An 8380-nucleotide genomic window follows, 5' to 3' on the forward strand; every position below is an offset into this window, starting at 1 on the left:
ATTTGTCTGACCTTATCCTATTTCTTTGCAAGAAATAAACATTCAATGGCTCAGAATAACGACCCGATTTCATCGGCTCAAGCAGAAGAAACTCAAGAAAATCCTCTTGGACCAATGTCCATTGAGTTGTATTTCTTACAAATACAAAATTTCCTTAGTTCAACCGCTCATCAGATGTTCGAACTTCGGCAATCTCAAAGTGCTCTTGAGGCACGTGTCATTAGTTTACAATGTGACACTAATCGACCTGATGAGCGTCAAGGTGAACCATCATTTGTCATAAAGCCATTTACGGGAGAAAAAAAGGAAAGAACCAAAGAAGCAATCTGCACGTGGCTGGGCCGATGGGAGTCTCAATTTGAGCTCTATCCCATGCCAAATAGTACAAAGATTGCATATATCGACCGAGAACTAGGGGGTAAGGCCGCTGCCTGGTGGCAGGGGCTCTGAACTTTGGGGAAATTGCCTGATACATGGACAGATTTTGTCATAGTTTTCAAGGGCCAATTTCTACAACCTCCCTCTCGAATCGAGGCAGCTCAAGCTTTAATGAACCTCTCTAGCAAGAAGTTTTCCTCGCTAGAAGATTATGTCCACCATGCTAGAACCCAAATCAAAAAATCAGTCTAGAAGGGGACAATTGGTTGATAGCTTGTTTTGGCAATGGCATCCCCAATTCGGACTATCACTGGATAGTGCACGATAAGGATCCAAAATCCTTCGAAGAGACTGTTGAAATAGTTCTTCGCTATCAACGCACTTCGAAGAAGGATCATAACAAACCCAATGAAGCGCACAAGACTAAGCAGTCGCAATTTGCTGGGAAACGTAAGACACCCAACGAATTCATGGATCACGATTGTAAGCGACATCCTTTTTGCGTATTCTGCAAAAAGAAGGGTCATACAAAAGAACAATGTCAAAAGCTCCAACGGAAAGAGCACGAAAACAAAGCAAAAGTTGCAGACCATAAAAGTCAGATTCCTAATGTGCTTGAGGTCTATACACATCATTTAAGTAATTGTCAATGTTCTTTCCGTCACTATGTATTGGGACCCAATGATTTACTACGTGCAAATGGGTATATCAATGGATCCCCCGTACAATTTTTATTTGATTCAGGAAGCTCACACAACTTTCTGAATAATCGCTTGGTTCAAATATGGGGAATCCAACCCACCGTAAGTGATCACACCTATAGGGTGCACTTGGTTGATGGAAGAGTACAATACATCAACGGGGCGATTCATTCATTAGGAATTTCTATTGATACTTATGTAGAGGAAGTAGACTTCCATGTAATGAATCTTTGTACCACTGATGTAATATTGGGTTATCCCTGGTTTTATAATAAAAACTCTTATTTGTCTATTGATTGGGTTTGTCATTCCATTTCCTTTATACTAAACGATTGTACTCATTTTATTCAATGTGTAAATAAAAAATCCCTTTCAATTGTTTCCTCTCCATCAATATCTGAGTTGTCTTGTTCTTCTTTGTTTTATTGTGTACTTGATCCGAACATTCACGTTTATAATATTGATAACGTCTCGGGTCAATTGACATATTTTGAACAACAACAACTCGATAAAATCTTAAATGATTTTCATGATGTTTTTCCAAGTGAACTCCTAAACGTAATATAGATCATCATATAGATATCGTACTTGGCGTTGCACCAATAAGTATACCTCCTTATCGCTTAAATCAATCCAAAGAGGATGAGGTATCTAAGCAACTCAAGGACTATTTATGAATGGGTTATATACGTTATAGTAAATCTCCATGGGGTGCACCTGTTCTCTTGGTAAAAAAGAAAGAGGGCACATGGCGTATGTGTATTAATTACCAACGCTTGAATAAAGTGACGATCAAGAATTCATATCCATTGCCTCAGGCTGACGATCTAATTGACAGTCTCCAGGGAGCACGGGATTTTACGAAACTTGATATACGTACGGGCTACCATCAAATTCGTATAAGTGAGGACGATGTTCCTAAAATGACATTTCCTACGCGGTATGGCCATTATGAGTTTTTGGTTATTCCTTTTGGTTTGACCAATGCTCCGGCCACATTTCAACAACAAATGAATGACATTTTCTGAGAACAACTTGGAAAATTCGTTGTTATTTTCTTGGATGATATTTTAGTTTATAGCCGAACATTAGAAGAACATGCTAAACATGTCCGCTTTGTTTTACAAACATTGCGTGCCAAACAGTTTTACGCGAAGATCTCAAAATGCGAGTTCTTCAAGAAATCAATTACTTATCTTGGACATCTCATAACCGAACGAGGAGTTGAAATTGATCCTTCTTGCATCGAGAAAATCAAACTTTGGCCCACTCTTCGGAATATTCGAGAAGTTCGATCATTCATTGGTTTTGTCGGGTTTTTGCGAAAATCACTTCGTAATTACTCCTAATTGACAATGTCGTTTATTGATCTTCTAAAAGGTCAACCACATAAGTCTACAAAACCTATTGTGTGGAATGTTTACACTAGACCTCGCCTTTAAGGAACTCAAGGACCTGCTATGCAAGGCTCCTTTGCTCCTTTGCTTCTTTTACCCGATCCTTCCAAACCTTTTGAGGTTGAAACCGATGCAAGCGATTATGTTATAGGCGTTGTCTTATATCAAGATGGTAAACCAATAACATTCGAGAGTAAGAAACTTGATTCTAATCTGTGAAAAGTAACGTGCGGAAGCAAGTATGAAGACCGAACAGAAGGAAGAACACTCAAGTTTAATGGAGAGCTTGAGCTCACGCAGTATACGCGGGAGAGACAGAGAGAGTGAGAGAGGAAAAACACAAGAGGTATATTCAAAAAATACACAATCTCTATTCACCACACTCTATACATATGTGTGTTCAATGAACACTTTTATACAAGTCCTAGAAGGACTGACCGAAGTACTGACAATACTTCAATGCTCATTAAGATCTCCTACACTAACTCCCAAATATATTCCTCACGGAATATCTTTCCTAACGGCCTCCCGGTTTCCGCACCGATCCGGCCCTACCTACGCACCGGTCTGCGTACCGGTTTACGCATTCGGCCTAACCGATTAGTCCCAACCGATCCGGTCCTCGGCTTCTTCAGCCGATCCGGCCGATGTTGAGCTTGTCTCTCAACACTCCCCCTCAAGCTCAACTTGAGGCTCTTCGGGATCTTCGGGCTCACAGCTTTGGTTCCTCCTGGCTTCACGCCTCGCTCGCGCTCCACGACCTGTTCGACTCCGCATGCTTCAACCCATCCGGTCGCCTTGTCTACTCATGTGGCCCTTATTAGCTCTTCTGATGTTGCGGTGTTGACGCTTCTCCTGCTGCCTTTTCTTCCACTTGGGCCTCGGTTGATTCAACGTATCTGAATCAAACATCCGAACTGACTCGGCTACCTTTGATCGGTTTTCGCTCTCATCCGAGTTGGCTGTCTCCAACTTGTCTTCGGTCTTCTCGCCCTCGATGGCGTCATCTTCCCCATGCGTGGTTGGCTTCGGCTCTCTCCTTCGGCTGCTCCCCTTCTGTCCGCTTTCGGACTTTTCCGCGGGTCCGCCCTCGGCTTCTTCAGCCGATCCGATGTCGAACTCGACAACTGAGTCAACCGACTCGGTGTCGCGGTCTCCACTCCTTTCCCATTGCCTTGCTTGGTCGTTCGGGACTGTTCTCCCCCTCAAGTTTGGCACGTCGAGGTGACGCAATCCGAGCGCACCTGAGAATTGCCGCAACTTGTCCAGACCAAGAGACTTGGTGAAGATGTCGGCAATCTGCCGATCCGTCGAAACGTACTGAAGTTCGACTTCATCGGAAAGGACACGCTCACGGACGAAATGGTAGTGCACCTCAATGTGCTTGGTCCGTGCGTGGAAAATGGGGTTTTTCACGAGCTGGATGCTGCTGAGGTTGTCGCAGTAGATCGTCGTCGGATCTGACACCTCCTCTTGCAGGTCCTTAAGTAGCCGCTTCAACCATATGGCTTCGCATGTCGCGACAACCGCTCCTCGGTACTCAGCTTCGGTGCTTGAAAGTGAAAATGTCGGCTGCTTCTTACTGCTCCACGCGATCGTGGCACTCCCGAGGGAGAACGCGTATCCGGACGTGGATCAGCGATCGGCGGCATTCCCAGCCCAATCAACATCGGTGTAGCCGACTAACTGCGCGGTTGCACCGGTCCGATATAGCAGTCCCTGGTCCTTAGTGTCGTTGACATACCGAAGTATGCGTTGCGCACATTGAAGGTGCTCCTCGGTAGGTCGCGCCATGAACTGACTGATCACTCCAACTGGATAACTGAGGTTGGGTCGGGTGATGGTCAAGTATATGAGGCTTCCGACAATTTGTCGGAACCTCGTCGAGTCGCATACCTTTCCCGTATCGGGATGAAGCTTGACGGTTCTGTCCAAAGGAGTCGAGACGGACTTACAGTCGGCCATCCCGAATTTGAAGAGCATACTCAGCACGTAATGACGTTGGCTGATCAATATGCCTTCGGGGGTATGGATCACTTCGATCCCGAGGAAGTAACGAAGGTCCCCCAGATCCTTCATGTCGAACGATGCCGCAAGCTGGAGATTCACGTGGTCGATTTCACCTAGGTCGGCGCTGGTGATGACCAAGTCATCAACATATAGTAAAATACTAACCGGTCCGAGTCGACCTTTCCGGATGAACAGGGAAGAGTCTGATTTTGACGTGACGAAGCCCATCCGACGCAGTTGTTGCGTGATCTTCGCGTTCCAGGCACGCGGGGCTTGCTTCAGTCCGTAAAGGGACTTCTTCAGTCGGCATACTTCCGAGGAGTTCGTTCCAGAGTGAAATCCGGGGGGTTGTACCATGTACACCTGTTCCTCAAGGTCACCTTGCAGGAACGCATTCTTTACATCCATCTGATGTAAGTGCCACCCCTTCACCGTAGCTACTCCGAGCAAAACACGGACGATCGTCATTTTCGCGACCGGCGCAAACATCTCATCGTAGTCGATGCCGTGTTTCTGCGCGTAGCCCTTTGCCACTAGCCGAGCCTTGTACCGGTTGACGGAGCCATCGGTGTTGTACTTGACCTTGTACACCCACCTACACCTGATCGGTTTTACCCCTGTTGGTGCGTCAACCAGGTCCCAGGTCTCGTTCTCCGCCAATGCGTGCATCTCTTCCTCCATCGGGCACGCCAATTTGCATCTTTAGCCGCTTTTGCGTAGCTCTCCGGCTCACGCACTTCCGCTACACGGGTCATGTACGCATAATGATGCACCATGTACTCGTTGTATCCGAACCGCAAAACAAGATTCTTCTAGCGGGTAGATCGGCATAATCTCACATTAGCCGATGTCGAGGCCTTCTCGGTCGACGTGGTCTTCACCTTTAAAGACCCATCACTGGTTCCCTCGGAGTCGGACTCGCGTCGGTCTGACTCGTTCTTATCCGTGCTAGAATCCGACACCTTCTTCTTCCCTTTCTCTTTGCGCGTAAGCCGTCTCCTCGACTTCCTGCGCGGGGAATGCACGGCCGAGTCTCCACTACTCGCCGGCTCTTCATCGGACTGGTCGTACCGACTCAGTCGTCCAATCAGTCCACTTAAACGGAGTGAAATCGGACTCTCTTCGCGGGTCTCGATTTCGGGCTCATCCGGAGGCATCTCGGCCTCGCTGACCTCATCGTCAGAACTCGGATTGGAGTCGGGGTTCGGAGTCGGGGGCTCGTACCAGGATGCAGACTCGTCAAACACAACGTCACGGCTAACACGCGCTTGTTTGGTGCGAGGGTTATAGCACTTATAACCCTTCTACTCGTCTGAGTAACCGACCAAGATGCATTTCTCAGCCTTTGCGTCCAACTTCCTCCTTTTCTCCTTCGGTACATGCACATACGCAATGCTACCGAACACCCTCAAGTGTCGCAAGTTCGGCTTCGTTCCGAAATATAGTTCGTGCGCCGACACTTTGTCTCCGATCCGGTTCTGGATGTATACCGCGGTCCTTACCGCCTCGGCCCAGTAGAACTTGGGCAAGCTCTTCTCCTCCAGCATTGCTCGTGGCGCTTCCACAACTAACCGATTCTTCCTCTCGGCCACAAGTCGATGTCCGACTCGGATTTTTGTCCCTTCGAGAACATTGCGGTGCCGCCGTCAGTGGAATCGAGGATGAACATCCTCCCGTCTCTGTGCCCTTGCGCAATCACACGGCCTTCTTCCTCAATGAAGCACCCGAGGTGTGTAAACCGAACCTCCATCCCTTGGTCGACGATCTGTCCGATCGAGACCAAGTTCTTCGTGATTGTCGGAACGTGCAACACGTTCATGAGTTTCCCTTTCTGCCCGACATGGCTAAGGGGAACTTCTCCGACATTCGCGATCGGATGCGGAGTGTCATCTCCAGTTGCGACTACTCCAGGTTGTATCGGTTTTTCAAGGTACGAGAACCACTCCTTATGGCTCGTCATGTGGTTTGACGCGCCGGAGTCTACGTACCACACCTCGTCTGATCTCGGGGTGGTCCGTTTCATTGAGTTTGCTTCGTGTCTCGTCACGAAGGCAGACCCTTCTCCGGCTCTCCCGGAGTCTTCGGTGTAGTGCGATCGCTGCCGATTTCCCTTGTCGGTATGTCCGGAGCCGTTTCCGGAACCGGTTCTCTCCGAATCGGCGCGCTTCTTCCAGCACTCACTTTCCCTGTGGCCTTTCTTGCCACAGTACCAACACTCCGCGATGGCCTTCCCTTGCCGGTTCTCATCGCTTCGACTCCCCCTGTTTCCGGAGGGTCCGGAGTTGTTGTCGGCATCACTTCGGTGCCTTCTTCCTTGATCTCGTTGGCCGCCTCCATTGTGCGCCGACTCACCTCGTCCTCCACGTCCACGGGGCCTATCTCCCTGCGTGTACAACATTCTGTTGTCGGTGTACGTGCTTGTAGACGCACCCGCGTGGTTCTTCTCTACCAGGAGCATTGACTGTAAGTCGAAAAAGGACGGCGTATTCTCCCGGGTACACACAGCCGTTCGGAATGCTCCGAACTTCGACGCCAAACCTCCGAGACAAATCTGGACCATCTCGCTCTCCTCGATGTTCACCTCTATGGAGGCGAGGGAGTCGCAGATATCCTTGATCTTCGAGGTATAGTCCGCCACCGACAAGTCGCGTTGTCGTAGGTTGCTCAACTCCTGTCAGAGCTGAAGCTTCCTGGCTGTGGTGCTCACGGCGAAAATCTTCTTCAGATTTTCCCACGCACCCTTCGGCGTCTTTGCATCCCGAACATAGCTCAATAGTTGTTCGCCCACACACGACGCAAAGTAGTATAATACCCTGCTCGTCGATTGCTCCCACGACGGAAAGTCTTTGTGTGTCGATTCGGGTGCTGCGTCATTAGCTCCTTCGACATAACTCCAGTAGCCGTGCCCGAGCAGGTACTAGTGCATCTTGTAGGACCAAGACGCGTAGTTGGTTCTGTCGAGCTTCTCTGTTGGAAGCGAGCTCGCCATGCCTCTATCCATCGTTCTTCTTGTTCTTCTTCGTCAAGCTGTGTCGGCTGTAGAGAGGTTCTCAACCCTCGCACTCTGATACCATGTGAAAAGTAACGTGCGGAAGTAAGTATGAAGACCGAACAGAAGGAAGAACACTCAGGTTTAATGGAGAGCTTGAGCTCATGCGGTATACGCAGGAGAGACAGAGAGAGTGAGAGAGGAAAAACACAAGAGGTATATTCAAAAAATACACAATCTCTATTCACCACACTCTATACATATGTGTGTTCAATGAACACTTTTATACAAGTCCTAGAAGGACTGACCGAAGTACTGACAGTACTTCAATGCTCATTAAGAGCTCCTACACTAACTCCCAAATATATTCCTCACGGAATATCTTTCCTAACGGCCTCCCGGTTTCCGCACCGATCCGGCCCTACCTACGCACCGGTTTGCGTACCGGTTTACGCATTCGGCCTAACCGATCGGTCCCAACCGATCCGGTCCTCGGCTTCTTCAGCCGATCCGGCCGATGTTGAGCTTGTCTCTCAACATAATCAATGTCGGTATACCGTTCAAGAAAAGGAGTTATTTGCAGTTATACATGCGCTCAAACACATGGTGCCATTATCTTTATGGAAATCGTTTTGTGGTAACTACGGACCACGAGTCCTTGAAATATTTTTGTGACCAACAAGACTTGAAAGGTCGTAAGGCACAATGGGCTGATCTCATCCAAGACTTTGATTTTTCCATACGATATTGTAAAGGTTCCATGAACACTATCGCTGATGCACTAAGTCGCATCCGTGAAGTTAACATGCTTAGCTTCACCGAAATAACATCAGATCTTTATGATCACCTTTGAGGAAAGTATCCTAATGACAATTATTTTGCGAAATACTGGGCAAGAGTTGAGT

This window comes from Azolla caroliniana, unplaced genomic scaffold, assembly GCF_043228905.1.
Source record: "Azolla caroliniana isolate FFs.n. ecotype wild unplaced genomic scaffold, voAzoCaro1.0.p SCAF_20, whole genome shotgun sequence".
Taxonomy (NCBI): domain Eukaryota; kingdom Viridiplantae; phylum Streptophyta; class Polypodiopsida; order Salviniales; family Salviniaceae; genus Azolla; species Azolla caroliniana.